The sequence below is a fragment of the Schistocerca serialis genome, chromosome 7, assembly GCF_023864345.2.
Source record: "Schistocerca serialis cubense isolate TAMUIC-IGC-003099 chromosome 7, iqSchSeri2.2, whole genome shotgun sequence".
Lineage (NCBI taxonomy): Eukaryota > Metazoa > Arthropoda > Insecta > Orthoptera > Acrididae > Schistocerca > Schistocerca serialis.
In genome coordinates this window covers 92,027,268-92,042,821 of record NC_064644.1, presented here as the reverse complement: position 1 = coordinate 92,042,821, position 15,554 = coordinate 92,027,268, and positions in this window count along the sequence as shown.

Genomic DNA, 15,554 nt, shown 5'->3' with positions numbered 1-15,554 from the left:
ACACACTTCTATTCACAGCCTAATGAGGCCAGGTGGTGAGTTCATTCCCAATGTCTGCAGTAATTTTTGTGCTCGGCAAACATTCACATAAAACTTACATAAGAAACAGACTGTATTTGAAAAAAATAGTGCATTTTGTTCCAAGCTTAGAGTAAAACACCTGAAAGAACATTTTATTCTGCATGTTATCACTTATTATTACTATATTACAATATATCACATTGTAATATAGGACAAACAATAGATCTGAGATAAAAGTCTTATAACAACCATATAGTCTGAGAATGCTTTCAATTGTTTTTTTGCCTTTGGGAGCAGGAAATTCTTCTGAATTCTTTACAATTTCTTCAGTTGTCAGAATGTTGAAAAACAATAAAAACAGTCTCAACTGCATTTCAGATTTTTTTATTTATTAGTGACCGCTTTTGGCTCTTTTCTCAGACTGCTGGAGGTGGCAGACCAAGCAAGATTCATAGAAGTATGGTTATCACTGCAGTGACTTGCATTTCTACAGATCTCACTCCCTCTGCCTCCATCAGCAAAGCAGTGGCAACCATACTTCTATGTATCTCACTCCATCTGTCACTACCAGCAGCCAAAATTTCTGTGAGAAGCCTAAAGATGGTCTGAGGAAAGGGCCAAAACTGATTGCTAACAAATAATAAACTGAAAATGGGCTCAAGACTGTTTTTATTGATTTTTAGCATTTTATACCATTTGCTGTGCTCCAATCAAGAATGCCTTCTAAAATTTTAAATTTTGTCAGAATGTTTCCTAGAAATTTTGCCTCTGTCCAATCATATTGTCATTTTTTTCTGTTTCAAAGTTATACCATCTTTTTACTCTGCTTGAAGTACTTGTTCAAATATTCTACAATGACCCTTCCAGTCATTGATTGCCACTAAAATACCATCCATATACACTGTAATTTTTGAGTTCCGCTTCCTCCCCAGAGCTGAAATCAATGCTGTAATGAAAACTGATACTGATATGTCTAACCCAAAAGAACCAACTTGATATTGATAACTTTTTCTTGCAAACAAACATGCAATATATTTGCATGACTCCTTAGGCAATGATATTTGACAGTATATATGGTTATAAATTTAACAAGATTAAACCCATGTATTACATCTTATATACTTTCTAGTTTATCATATTCCCCCTGCACTGTAGTGTTCAACTTCCTAGCATGTATTACTATCCATACTCCTCCATCCTTCTTACCTATAACAGTTGTTACGAGACTGTTATATTCATTGTTGCTCCATTCAGTAAAAACCCACACTTCCATATGAGCTAACCCTTTTGCCTTCTTTCTAGCTAAAGGTACTGGGTAAGGTCTTCCAACATTGTGGTATTTGGTTTTAAATGCAATTGACATTCAAAATTCTTCTTTCTCCCTGTTCCACCAGAAATTACTTCATCATTGTTAACTAATACATTACAAAACTCAACCCACTGACTTGTGCCAATATCTACAATTTTATCTGATTTCTCATTCAGTACCGCATTCTTTTAAGTATTTGGGTCTAGGGGTGAGAGAGGCCGAGCCTCACTAGAACTTTCATGATATAATTTTATTGTGTGCATGTTTTCAGTATTATGTGAAATATTGAAATGAGATCGACAGGAAGTGCAAAATGGCTAAGCAGGGATGACTAGAGGACAAATGTAAGGATGTAGAGGCTTATCTCACTAGGGGAGAGAACCACTTGTATGAATATCAAGAGCTCAGATGGAAACCCAGTTCTAAGCAAAGAAGGGAAAGCAGAAAGGTGGAAGGAGTATATAGAAGGTCTATACAAGGGTGATGTATTTGAGGACAATATTATGGAAATGGAAGAGGATGTAGATGAAGATGAAATGGGAGATACGATACTGCATGAAGAGTTTGACAGAGTGTGGGGCGGCGGATAGCATTAATGTTGTTAAATGTTCCTATTATTTAGAATGTTATTTATGCTGTCTTTCGCCGTTCTCAACACTGGCTCTCTAACTACAATATTGGCAACCAGAAAGTGATTAGTAAAACGTGAAGCCTGTAATTAGAATTCCTAGTGCCCACTTCATCTGAGAATTCACTTATAGTTACAGCTTATAGCTCTGAGGAATTAGGACATTGTTCGGGATTAATAATCAAAAACGATTTTCTAAAATAGTTGAGTATATTCTGAAAGTCACAGATGAAAAACAAAAGAATCCACACAATGTAACTAACAGAGCAGTTCAGAGTCTAATGCGCTGATGCAACTATAATTGTCCAAATTGAACATTTAAATGAATGCTCGCCATAATTTGATGATTAGGTTCATCAAACGCCACGCTAACTAATGGTAGAATGCTTGTCCCGCGGCGGCACGTGAAAATACGACAATACGCAAACTGAAGATCGATAATTAAAGTCAACCCAGAATTAACACTTCACTCGAAAATGATTTCATGGTTACGCGTATCTCGAGTAACTTAATACGGCATCCGAGGCTGTTTGTAGCAATGATACCGACGCGATGCGACTCCCGACACAGATGGCGTGCTATTCAGCGTCAGGAGAGAACTGGGGCCTTTTCTTCTTCGCGCAGAATTCTTATATATAAAGCCGCGGTGCAGACGGCTAAGGGAACGCCTGATCAAATCGGCTCTCCCGACTAGCCGCTGGGCTAGTAATGCACCACATTAAGTTACCGAACAAATCATAGCTTCTCTTGCTGATGGCCGATGAAGCTCTTAATTTAAATGTGCATTCAGCACGCAGGTAAGTATTGATAGTAAAATTTTGACGTGGCTAAGTTAAATATTTTGGGCGAGAGAATTAATTTAATTACACTGCACGCAGTAGACAAGCTCTGAACTGGCCCTTTGGAGATACGGTATCGCTATAGTTTTATAGGTATTCAAATGAAACTTCTCACATCTTCATAGCTATAGCGGATCTCCAACCTACTTAAATATAAACATCCTAGCCTTATTTATTAGCCTACTTAATCTATCTTGCTTCCTTAAGTTTTAAGACAAAAACCAGAAAATCATGAATTTCCACTAAAATCTTAAATTGTGGGATCCAGAAGACTGTTTTTATTAAATAATTATGAAAAATGAATCTAATTATCAATTTTTAATTCTCTAGCTCTTTTCTGTTGCGCCAATGATTTTTACAGAAAAACGTCAAACTTTCGAAAATGGTTAAAGTTATCGAACTGATATTCAACACATATTAATTTAGTATTACTCCTGACATGCTAGAAACATTTTAGATTATTTACTTGATTTTTAAAGTATTGCGCAACATTTATGACGCCAGAGCTAGTTACAGCAGACTGGCTGGCACACAATGAAAAGACTGCTGTGAATTTACTACGGCGTGAGTAGGCTGCTTCCCTACAAGAGCACTGAAAGACCTGAGTCGAAACAAGGCCCCAGGAGTAGACAACATTCCATTGGAACTATTGACAGCCTTGGGAGAGCCAGTCCTGACAAAACTCTACCATCTGATGAGCAAGATGTATGAGACAGGCGAAATACCCTCAGACTGCAAGAAGAATATAATAATCCCGATTCCAAGGAAAGCAGGTGCTCACAGATGTGAAAATTACCGAACTATCAGTTTAATAAGTCACAGCTGCAAAATACTAACGCGAATGCTTTACAGACGAATGGAAAAACTGGTAGAAGCCGACCTCGGCGAAGATCAGTTTGGATTCCGCAGAAATGTTGGAACACGTGAGGCAATACTGACCCTACGACTTATCTTAGAAAATAGATTAAGGAAAGGCAAACTTACATTCCTAGCATTTGTGAACTTAGAGAAAGCTTTTGACAATGTTGACTGGAATACTCTCTTTCAAATTCTAAAGGTGGCAGGGGTAAAATACAGGAAGCGACAGAGACAGCAAAGGACTTGGAAGAGCAGTTGAACAGAATGGACAGTGTCTTGAAAGGAGGATATAAGATGAACATCAACAAAAGCAAAACGATGATAATGGAATGTAGTCGAATTAAGTCGGGTGTTGCTGAGGGAATTAGATTAGGAAATGAGACACTTAAAGTAGTAAAGGAGTTTTGCTATTTGGGGAGCAAAATAACTGATGATGGTGGAAGTAGAGAGGATATAAAATGTAGACTGGCAATGGCAAGGAAAGCGTTTCTGAAGAAGAAAAATTTGTTAACATCGAGTATAGATTTAAGTGTCAGGAAGTCGTTTCTGAAAGTATTTGTATGGAGTGTAGCCATGTATGGAAGTGAAACATGCACGATAAATAGTTTGGACAAGAAGAGAATAGAAGCTTTTGAAATGTGGTGCTACAGAAGATTAGATGGGTAGATCACATAACTAATGATGAGGTATTGAATAGGATTGGGTAGAAGAGAAGTTTGTGGCACAACTTGACTAGAAGAAGGGATCGGATGGTAGGACATGTTCTGAGGCATCAAGGGAATCACAAATTTAGCATTGGAGGGCAGCATCGTGGGTAAAAATCATAGAGGGAGACCAAGAGATGAATGCACTAAGCAGATTCAGAAGGATGTAGATTGCAGTAAGTACTGGGAGATGAAGAAGCTTGCACAGGATAGAGTAGCATGGAGAGCTGCATCAAACCAGTCTCAGGACTGAAGACAACAACTACATCAACATGAAAAATTGAGACAGACATGATTCAAGTATGATACAAGTGACAGAAATCATGGCTAATCAGTCCCAGTTTCCACTGCTCCATTACAAAAGGAAACAATGTTATCCAGAGCTGCAGTAGCTGGGTCAGATCTTGCTGCTACTCCTCCCTCACCCTTCCCATCAGCACATCGTTCCACAGAAATGTATCTGTTTCTCCTTCCCTGCACTGTTCAACCAATTCTGTGAGCAGCATCAGGTGGCCCTTACTCCTTCCAACCCCACCCCCTGCTATGAAAACTGCAGTCACAGTGATGTGACCATGCTGTTTCTCTTCCTCACCTCACTCCTTGCCGTGACATAGCTTAGGATTGCATCAGGTGGGCTCAGTGGACAGACAAGTTCATGCACACCGTTCTTTCCTCACATTCTGGTAAACCCTAATCTCTCTCTCATGTTACCTCTTTCACCTGTCTGCATGCCTACACAATGTTTGCAGCCAGCTGGCTTGGACCTGTTGCCTGAATTTTCACCAGCACCACTTTACTCATCTACATTTAGTTGCTGTCACATGCTTTACTGCATTCCTGCCCCCGACCAATCACCTCCACCACCCAAAATTGATATTTGTCAATGGGAAATGTCACAAAGACCAAATGGGGCAATCTCTCAATAGTGTTCCATATTTCGGAGCTTTGTGATTTAATCTCAAGTCTCATTACAGTGACTGCAAAACAAATAAAGTAAACTGTTTTCTGAATATGACCTTTAATTTATTAATTACGGAAGGAAGCTGGAAATCAAGCTGTTAGGTACACATCAGTCAAAAAATTTCTTGTTACCTCAACTTGATGGAAAGAAGAACAGAGCATTCTACAATACATGGTTCTGCAAAAAGGCATGGTTAACTGTGAGTGAAGAGAAATAAAAGTTATTCTGTTTCTAATTTGAGTTTTTTGATTGTAAAAGATTTTGGACAGCAGTTGACTGCAAGGATGTAAAACATTTAAGAGACTGAATTAATAAAAATGAGGAAAGTGGACTGTAAATGCTTGTAAATACATGTCTGTCACCATTAACATTACTGGTCAGACAGATCCAGTATATAAAACAGGTGTGGGCAGCCTTTGGTGACCCATGAGCCTGATTTACATACTCATTTAATCTCATGAGCCACTTTGTCACATGACAAAACAGCAGAGCTACTTTGCATGAAGTCAAAACTACAGGGCCCATCATGATAATATTCATGGAATAATCCTCAGATATGTGTGGCACCCCTTTCTTGGGATGCCCTGCCAACCCAACAAATTATGTCTTGAAACTGGCATTTTTGTGAGTATATATACTTCAAGTGCACCCCATATTCAGATGTTTACCCTCATTTACATCAAGAACACTGCTTGTTTACTCATGACATTTTACAGCAGCTGTCTTAAAAAGGTGCAGGTGACTTCAGTAAACAAGAAAGGTAAAAGAACGGACACACAAAATTACAGATCAATATCCCTAACTTTGGTCTGCTGCAGAATCATTGAACATATTCTCAGTCTGAATATAACAAATTTTCTTGAGACTGTTAAGCTTATGTCCATGAATCAGCATGGTTTTAGAAAGCATCTCTCATGCAAAACTTAGCTTGCTTGTTGCTCACTTGATATACTGCAAACTATGGATGAAGGGAAAAGGACAGATTCCATATTTCTAGGTTTCTGGAAAGCATTTGACACAGTGCTCCATTGTAGGCTATTAGTGAAGGTAAGAGTATATTGAATAAGTTCACAGATATCTGAGTGACGGGAAGACTTCTTATGTAATAGAACCCAGTATATTGTCCTCAATGGCAAATGTTCATCAGAGGCAAGGGTATCATCAGGAGTGCCCCAAGGAAGTGTGATATACGTAAATGATTTGGTGGACAGGGTAGGCAGCAGTCTGTGGTTATTTGCTGATGATGCTGTGGTGTACGGTAAGGCGTCAAAGTTGTGTGACTGTAGAAAGATTCAAGATGACTTAGACAAAATTTCTAGTAGGTGTGTTGAATAGCAACTAGCTCTAAATATGGCAAAATGCAAGTTAATGCAGATGAGCAGAAAGAACAAACCTGTAATGTTCGGATACAGCATTAGCAGTGTACTGCTTGATACAGTCACGTCATTTAAATATGTGGGCATAATGTTGCAAAGCGATACAAAATGGAATGAGCATGTGAGGATTGTGGAAGGAAGGCAAATGGTTGACTTCAGTTTATTGGGAGAATTTTAGGAAAGTGTGGTTCATCTGTAAAGGAGACCACAGTAACACACTGGTGTGACCTACTCTTGAATACTGCTTGAATGTTAGGGATCCATACCAGGTTGGATTGAAGAAGGACATCAAAGCGATTCAGAGATGAACTGCTAGATTTGTTACCGGCAGGTTCAAACATGTAGATGTCACAGAGATGCTTAAGGAACTCAAAAGGGGATACCCGGAGGGAAGGTGATGTTCTTTTCGAGAACACTATTGAGAGCAAATGACTAGTAGTGGTACAGGAAACCTTTGAAGCACCATTTAGTGGCTTGCAGAGTATCTGTATAGATGTAGTAAATTTTTGAGTGTCTCCCTTCCCCTCCTCCCACCCCCACCCTCACCCCTTCTGTGGAATCAACCATCCTGAAACCAGCATCTCTACAATTTTCTTATTTTTTTTTTTTTTTTTTTTCAAGCGTTCCCGTAATAGTCTAACAATGTCATTATTTCTCTTCAAGTGTCCATGAAAACCCTTTCCTTTAAGCCATAAAAAGTGAAATGTGCATGTGGCATTACTGGCGGTGAGACCCCATCTGGGATGTTCGGCTGCCTGGTGTAAGTCTTTTTATGTTATGCCACTTCAGCAACTTGTGCATTGATGATGATGATGATGATGATGATGGTGATGATGAAAACAACACAAACACCCTGTTCCAAGAGAAGAAAATCTCCGACACAACTGGGAATCGAACCTGGGGGCCATGGTTAAGAGTCAGCAATGCTAACCACAAGACGACAGGATACTGACCCTTTAAGCCATAAATGTTAACCATTTTTACAGTCTTCCTGTTCTTATATAATTCTTCTTCATTTCTTTTCCTTAAGTAATCCTGTCCAATTGCTCCTGCTGTTCATATAACTGTTTAATCCCACATTGGTAATTACTCTTACCTGTAAACTATCTTTATCTTCTAGTTGGTTTGGTTCATCTCTTTCTTCCTACACCTGCACAGATTTTATACATTGAGAATCTTTTGTGCCCAATTGATCTATTCTCTTCATAGTGCAGGATGGCTGATCTCATTTTCCTTCTCATCATTAGTAAGTTGGACTCTTTGTCTAATGAAACAAATACTAACAAAGAGATAGAGGGGTTGGCCAGTACTTACCTCAGCTCAGTACAACCGATAGATACACAAAAAACAGAACCAAAATTTACGTTCCTAGCTTTCGGAACAAACGTTCCTTCATCAGGGAGGAGAGAGGGGAAAGAAAGGGAAGAAGGGAAAGTAGATTCTGTTACTCACAACCCAGGTTGTGAGTAACTGAATCTACTTTCCCTTCTTCCCTTTCTTTCCCCTCTCTCCTCCCTGATGAAGGAACGTTTGTTCCGAAAGCTAGGAACGTAAATTTTGGTTCTGTTTTTTGTGTATCTATCGGTTGTACTGAGCTGAGGTAAGTACTGGCCAGCCCCTCTATCTCTTTGTTAGTATTTGTTTCACATCTTTATATGAGATTTTCCATTAATCATTTAGATCTTTGTCTAATGACTACATTCTGTCCTTCATTTCCTTCACCAGTGCCAAAATAACCTCCTACTTCATTGTCCTCCTCACCTTCTTCTTCATCATCATCTTATGATTCTTCCCAATTGTCATATAATATCATCATTACTATACTCTACTTTATTCTCTTCATTTTCTTCAATATTATCCAGTACACAGCTTTCAAAGCTCCCTTATGCTACTTTTACCTTTTCTTTTCAATATTTCTTTGAGATCATCACTTGTGTTGATTTTTATTGATCTTCCATTTGGTCATATACCGTGATATAGGACTTTCCATATGTTGATACAAAAAAGCTTAAATAATAGTGTCCATACACAACTCATACATATAATTAAATATATAAACAGGAGCAAAGCATACAGATACAGATAGAAAGCATACAGGTAACCAAATACAAAAACTAAACAAATTCTAAGTTTACATTATATCCAGTATATCTAGTGAAATGTAGCTACACTTAAATTATGGATGTCCTCAAATTCATAAAATTCATGTACTCATCAACAATGCAAAAGCTTTCACTTGTAAGCATTTTCTTAAGTTCAATTTTAAAAACATGCAGCTTTTACATCTTTTTAATTCTTAAGGGAAGGGCACTGAAAAGAATTTTGAGATGATATAATACACTTTTATGATACTGGGCTTCCTTATGTACTTCCCTATGAAAGTCATTCATGTGTCTAGTTTCACAGTCATGGTAATCACAGTCCAGACAAGAGAACTGGAGATGGGATTTCAAAAAGCATATACTTTCATAGATGTACGTAGATGCAAGAGTCATAACTTTCAGTTCTTCTAATATTTACCTACAGGACTCCTTTTCGCAAGCCCTTTTATAATTCTTATTGGTCGTTTTTGAATAGTAAAGGAGTGTTATACTATACTTGAAATGTCTCAAAATAAGACATCATATCACAATAGACAATGCATGAATGCATAATAGGCACTTGTCACTGTTTCTTCATTGCAGGAATTTTGTAGTGTTCTAAATACCTAACAGCATTTACTTAATTTTTTATTGAGGCTTTCTGTATGTTTATCCTACTCAAGATTCTCATCTAGTATTTGAAGTTTGTAGTATTTTCTGGTCACCTAACTTCACCATTGTATTAGAGTTTACTTTAACTAATGTGTGCCTGAATTTTATCCATAACATCTTCTTCAAATTAATGATATGAATTAATAGAGGGAAACATTCCACATGGGAAAAATATACCTAAAAACAAAGATGATGTGACTTACCAAATGAAAGTGCTGGCACGTCAATAGACACACAAACAAACACAAACATACACACAAAATTCAAGCTTTCGCAAAAAACTGTTGCCTCATCAGGAAAGAGGGAAGGAGAGGGAAAGACGAAAGGATGTGGGTTTTAAGGGAGAGGGTAAGGAGTCAGTCCAATCCCGGGAGCGGAAAGGCTGACCTTAGGGGGAAAAAAGGACACACACTCATGTCCATCCGCACATACATAGACACAAGCAGACATTTGTAAAGATACAAATGTCTGCTTGTGTCTGTGTATGTGCGGATGGACATGAGTGTGTGTGCGAGTGTATACCTGTCCTTTTTTCCCCCTAAGGTAAGTCTTTCCGCTCCCGGGATTGGAATGACTCCTTACCCTCTCCCTTAAAACCCACATCCTTTCATCTTTCCCTCTCCTTCCCTCTTTCCTGATGAGGCAACAGTTTGTTGCGAAAGCTTGAATTTTGTGTGTATGTTTGTGTTTGTTTGTGTGTATATCGACGTGCCAGCGCTTTCGTTTGGTAAGTCACATCATCTTTGTTTTTACGTATATAACATCTTCTTCACATTAACAAACAGACTGTTATCTCTAAATCATTTAACTGCTTCTTAAGTCATTATTTCTATTTATTTATTTGTTTACATTAGTCACATTCTGAGATTTAACGAGAAGACCAGTACCATCAGCAAATAGTACAGCATTAGCTTATCTTAAATAAGCATTTATGAATATGAAGAACAACAGGTGTTCCAACAGTGACCCTTGGGGTACTCTGTGAGTGACTTTCTCATATCCAGAAAAGTAGGATATACCTTCATGAACTGTTTCTAATGTCTGGTACCTATCAGATAAGTATGGTTTAAACCACATATGAGCAGTGCCATGGACTCCATTGCAGTATAGTTATTCAAGCAATATTTTATGATCAGTACAGCAAATGCCATAGATAAATAAATAAAAACCCCCACAGTTTACTTTCTTATGATCAGTGGATTTTAGAACAAGTTGTAGGAAATTACATATAGCAGTTCAGTGAATCTATTTTTTACAAAGCTATTTAGTTCCTTGGCAAATATTCCACTTTTGTGCTGAAAAGCAGAAAGTCTTTTGTACCTCATAAGGATCACTGTTTTTATGTAATTGTTTTATTACTGATAGTTTAAGTTCTCTAGGAAAAGTACCAGTGCTGACAGATGCGTTAATTATATCATATTTGCTGTGTTTAACCTATTTATTGCTTACACACATTCATTACGCATCCTTTCATAAGAGGAAATGTTCGCACAGGTACTAAATGTGTTTGCACTACAGTCAGTATTTATTTAATCTAAACTGCATGTCATTAGATCTTATTCCATTTTCATCTTCCATTGTTGGACAATTTCTATGTTTATTACTGCACTGACATTACCATGAAACTTCTATTACTACATCAGTTCCAGTTGCCTTCTTTCACCACTTTTCTTAAAAAAGTTTCCAAATTATGATCCTCAACACTGGCATACTTCTCATGGCAACTTTGTATGTTAACAAATGTTCCTCAGAGCTGTCACATTAATATGCTCTAATTTTTTATATAGATTTTTCACAATATTTTTTCATCTTCCTATTATCCCCAAATCTGTATTGGGGTGCATTTAAAATTCATTATACAGCTCCATCTGTCTAGTTTGTGACTAATATTTTTCTAAAAAAATTCCAAAAGTTTTCCTAAGTTGTTAAATTCTACAACAGCTTTGATCATCCAACTTCACATATTTGCTTTAAGCCTCTGCTCTTCAGCTCTTATTTCATGTAATTCATGACAGGCTACAAGAATGGTCTTCCTTCATGAGTCCATGAAAATTACTGGAGGAAGGGTTCTCTGTGGATCAAATTTAAAGTATCAGTTCATATATTCCCATAACATGCCTCTCTGAATGGAAAAAAAAATATTGCTCATTTGATTACAGTTTTCTGACAGCCCTAGCTCCTCTGAAATTTTGGAATTAGTGGTTTTTAATTTTCTACCTCTTGGACCCTCGCATCAGAAAGATTCAGGCTGATGAAAGTCTCCAATGATTTGTTTCTTCCATAAACATTTGCTTTAGCTTTAGATTTAATTAACACATGTTATTAAATTCTGCACATTTTTGTTAGTATTAATTTACAGTAGCTCATGTTTTTTTTACTGAGTGAGCAGGTGATATGCAGCATTTGTTTTCATCCACTTTAAGTTGTTCATCTACAGCCTGTAGTTCCCAGTCACCTTGTCCACTAATGTTTGTATAATGTCCCCCTTAATTTTTATATTTTCATGTATTGTATCTATGTCCTCATGTAAAATCTATACCATTTTGCTTAAGAAAGATACTAAATTACTGTTTGGCAACTGAATTTCAGATCTCTGTGTTTCTGTCTTGCTGTTTGCTTCAGATCTCAATACTAACATTATTTACATCTGTTCACTGATTTCACTGTTTTGACACATTGCCAATCCTGTTTGTATATTAATTCCACACTTCCGATGCATTACTGAAAACTTTACTTACCCATGATCAAAATAGTTACTCTCTTGTTCATCTTTCTGGAAGCACTCTGACTTCATGATATGTCTTATTACAATTTTCTGTTTCATTAAAAACATCTGGTGAAATTTACAAAAAAAGTGGCATGACCCCACTTGTAATGATGATGTTACATCGCCACCCCCTCCAGTATGAGTGCACACATTGATACTGCTGGGAACATTGTCCTGAGGTCAGCTGGCCCACAACTGTGACTGGTCGTTGATATCCTGGATACTGGTGTTGGGACAGAGTTGATATCTGAGGTGGCCCCACACATTTTATCAGAGACAGCTCTAGGGTTCTTGCTGGCCATGGGAGTAACTCACCATGATACAGAGAGTGGATGAGCATTTTCATGTTGAAAAATGGCACCACAGTAGTGTTGCATAGAGGCGACACACAAAGGTGCAAGATGTCTGTGATGTGCTGTCCTGCTGTCAGACTTCTCTTAATCACTACCAGCCATGACCTGTAGCCATAACCAATGTCCCCACACACATGAAGCCAAGAGTAACACCACTGTGCCTCTCCAAACCATTGGAAGAATGTGACTTCTTCCCAGTGGGGTGAAGCAAGCTGGGATCTCTTTATTTTCTCTCTTGTTTTGCCATCTGCCTCCTTAGATTCATTTTATTTTCATTTTGTGCCTAATTATCATTAACATGCGTGAGTATAATCTGCATTTCTGTAAGAGAGAAAGGCTGGCTGTCAGTCTTAAGGAATAAAGCACCAAGTCTAACTTTGTGCTTAGTTTGAATATAATAGAGGGAAACATTCCATGTGGGAAAAGTATATATAAAAAACAAAGATGCTGTAACTTACCAAATGAGAAAGTGCTGGTATGTTGATCGACACAATAAAAAACACACAAACACACACACAAATATTCATGCTTTTGCAACCCAAGGTTGCTTCATCAGGAAAGAGGGAAGGAGAGGGAAACACGAAAGGATGTGGGTTTTAAGGGAGAGGGTAAGGAGTCATTCCAATCCTGGGAGCAGAAAGACTTACCTTAAGGGGAAAAAAGGACAGATATACACTCGCACACACACACATATCCATCCGCACATATACAGACACAGGCAGACATATGTAAATGCAAAGAGGTTGGGCAGAGATGTCAGTCGAGGCGGAAGTACAGAGGCAAAGATGTTGTTGAATGACAGGTGAGGTACGAGGGGCGGCAACTTGAAATTAGCAGAGGTTGAGGCCTGGTGGGTAACGGGAAGAGAGAATATATTGAAGGGCAAGTTCCCATCTCCGGAGTTCTGATAGGTTGGTGTCAGTGGGAAGTATCCAGATAACCCATATGGTGTAACACTCTGCCAAGATGTCCTTGCCGTGCACCAAGGCATGTTTAGCTACAGGGTGATCCTCATTACCAACAAACACTGTCTGCCTGTGTCCGTTCATGCGAATGGACAGTTTGTTGCTGGTCATTCCCACATAGAAGGCTTCACAATGTAGGCATGTCAGTTGGTAAATCACGTGGGTGCTTTCACACATGGCTCTGCCTTTGATTGTGTACACCTTCCAAGTTACAGGACTGGAGTAGGTGGTGGTGGGAGGGTGCATGGGACAGGTTTTACACCTCTGGCTCCAACCCTTGTAACTGCCACCGGTGTAAAACTGGTTGGGGGATTTCCCCAAACCACCTTCCCTACCCTCTGGCTCCTACCCTTGTAACCGCCCCAATTCCTTAAATAGATGTCTGTAAGATGATTGTGGGTGAGCACACATATTATTCTTGTAGCATGTTTTTGGGCAATGAAGACCTTCTCTCTTAAAGATGAGTTACCCCAGAACATTATTCCATATGACATTATTGAATGAAAGTAACCAAAATATGTCAATTTACTGATTTCTTTCTCTCCAGAATTTGCTATAATTCCAAGTGCAAATGTGGCTGAACTATATTGTTTTAGGAGTTCCAAAATGTGTTTTTTTACAATTTAAATTCTCATCAATATGGACATCTAAGAATTTTGACGTGTCCACTGTATGTATTATTTCATCACCATGTGTGAAACTTTCACTGGTGCAGTACCCCTAGAGGTGCAGAACTGAATGTTGTTGTTGTTGTCTTCAGTCCCGTAGACTGGTTTGATGCAGCTCTCCATGCTACTCTATCCTGTGCAAGCTTCTTCATCTCCCAGTACTTACTGCAACCTACATCCTTCTAAATCTGCTTAGTGTATTCATCTCTTGGTCTCCCTCTACGATTTTAACCAACTACGCTGCCCTCCAATGCTAAATTTGTGATCCCTTGATGCCTCAGAACATGTCCTACCAATCAGTCCCTTCTTCTTGTCAAGTTGTGCCACAAACTCCTCTTCTCCCCAATTCTATTCAATACCTCCTCATTAGTTATGTGATCTCTTCCCATCTAATCTTCAGCATTCTTCTGTAGCACCACATTTCGAAAGCTTCTATTCTCTTCTTGTCCAAACTGTTTATCGTCCATGTTTCACTTCCATATGTGGCTACACTCCATACAAATACTTTCAGAAACGACTTCCTGACACTTAAATCTATACTCGATGTTAACAAATTTCTCTTCTTCAGAAACGCTTTCCTTGCCATTGCCAGTCTACATTTTATATCCTCTCTACTTTGACCATCATCAGTTACTTTGCTTCCCAAATAGCAAAACTCCTTTACTACTTTAAGTGTCTCATTTCCTAATCTAATTCCCTCAGCATGATCCGACTTAATTTTACTACATTCCATTATCCTTATTTTGCTTTTGTTGATGTTCATCTTATATACTCCTTTCAAGACACTGTCCATTCTGTTCAACTGCTCTTCCAAGTCCTTTGCTGTCTCTGACAGAATTACAATGTCATCGGCGAACCTCAAAGTTTTTATTTCTTCTCCATGGATTTTAATACCCACTCTGAACTTTTCTTTTGTTTCCTTTACTGCTGGCTCAATATACAGATTGAATAACATCGGGGACAGGCTACAACCCTGTCTCAATCCCTTCCCAACTGCTGCTTCCCTTTCATGCTCCTCGACTCTTATAACTGCCATCTGGTTTCTGTACAAATTGTAAATAGCCTTTCGTTCCCTGTATTTTACCCCTGCCACTTTCAGAATTTGAAAGAGAGTATTCCAGTCAACATTGTCAAAAGCTTTCTCTAAGTCTACAAATGCTAGAAATGTAGGTTTGCCTTTCCTTAATCTATGTTCTAAGATAAGTCGTAGGGTCAGTACTGCCTCACGTGTTCCAACATTTCTACGGAATCCAATCTGATCTCCACCGAAGTCGGCTTCTACCAGTTTTTACATTCATCTGTAAAGAATACGCGTTAGTATTTTGCAGATGTGGCTTATTAAACTGATAGTT